The following is a 1,046-nucleotide window of genomic DNA, read 5'->3' on the forward strand; positions in this document are numbered from 1 at the left end:
CCAACGAGATGGATCAGCCAGGTGGCATAATTGATGGACTCAAGTGTGGCAGCGGTGGTGAGGTTGGCCCAGGATCGAGCATTGTTTCGTTCTGCTGTGCATGGGGTTGCTATGAGTCGGTACCGACTCGATGGCACCTGACAACAACAACAGCTATTTATTGAGTGTCTTTTGTGTTTGTTTGTGAGTATGTGGGACACTGTGATAGAGACATTATAAACATTATCTTTAATCCTATACCAACTCTGTAGATAGGTACTGTTATCCCTGTTAGCACATGAAGAAATTAAGGCTCCTGAAGATTAAATAATCTGCCCAAGTTTGTATAACTGGTTGGTGGATGTGAAACAGGACCCAGGGAATGGTGAATTGAAAGTTTTCTTCTGTCCGTAAAGTACATAAACTGTATACTCCTTGACCTAAAATATTATGACTTTCATGATTGAATTCCTGCCTACTTTATTACTTTGCTTTGTGAATTCTGTTTTCTTTGTAAGCAGTGTAAACCCTTTTTTAGGGAGCCTGGTGGCTCTGTAAGGTAAGCACTGTACTGTAAACCACAGGTCAGTGGCTCAAGCCCACCAGCTGCTCCATGAGAAAAGATGAGGCTTTCTACTTCTGCACAGATATATAGCCTTGGAAACCTTATACAGGGTTGCTATGAGTTGGAATTAACTTTAAGGCCCTTAACAACAAAAACACACCATTTTATTCTTTCAGGTTTTACTGAGTACCGAGTTTGAAGGAGGGGTAGGAATTGTTTTGATTGCTAGATGTAGCAAGTTGAATAAGCTTTTAATCAAGTATAGGAAAGATATTTGAGTAAATAAATATAACACAGCAAGATGCATACAATGATAAGAATGTTTATTATATACAGTGAGAGTATGGAAGAGGAAGTAAGGGTGAATCAAGGGAGACTTCACAAAAGAACTGACAGTTAACCTGAGACATGAAGAATGAATTACATTTTTCAAGCATTGACTCAGAGGTTGGAGGTGGGAAAGGGTAAATGCAAAAACCATGTGGGTGCCATGTCTGACTTC

Source organism: Chrysochloris asiatica, unplaced genomic scaffold (genome assembly GCF_000296735.1).
Source record: "Chrysochloris asiatica unplaced genomic scaffold, ChrAsi1.0 scaffold00074, whole genome shotgun sequence".
In the NCBI taxonomy this organism is placed as follows: domain Eukaryota; kingdom Metazoa; phylum Chordata; class Mammalia; order Afrosoricida; family Chrysochloridae; genus Chrysochloris; species Chrysochloris asiatica.